We start from the raw sequence: 402 nt of genomic DNA, 5'->3' as shown, positions 1-402 counted from the left end.
CCAGCTACTTATTGAGTCTTGGCTGTGGCCCAAAGCACTCTGTCTTCCAGTATTACCACCGGATACATACATGCTATAGACACATAATTGGGTGAACCTTTTCAGATTGTGACTCAGCTTTGCTAGAGTCCCCAATTAGAGGTGTCCAGGGTTCTTAAGCACACTCTTTTTGCCTTGGATCATAACTTTATTTCTTTCTTTTCTCTCTTTTTTTTCATTTTCTGTTTTTCACAGTTTTTTTTTTGTATTCACTGCTTTTTCTTGCTTCAAGAATCATTTTTATGATTTTTCAGATCCTCAGTAACATGTCTCCTTTTTCACCATTCTTTCAAGAGCCAACAATTTTAACATTCATGAACAACAAATTCAAAAGACATATGCACTGTTTAAGCATACATTCAG

Source organism: Arachis duranensis, chromosome 4, assembly GCF_000817695.3.
Source record: "Arachis duranensis cultivar V14167 chromosome 4, aradu.V14167.gnm2.J7QH, whole genome shotgun sequence".
Lineage (NCBI taxonomy): Eukaryota > Viridiplantae > Streptophyta > Magnoliopsida > Fabales > Fabaceae > Arachis > Arachis duranensis.
The sequence above is the reverse complement of the archived record's forward strand: the minus strand, read 5'-3'. Positions refer to the sequence as shown.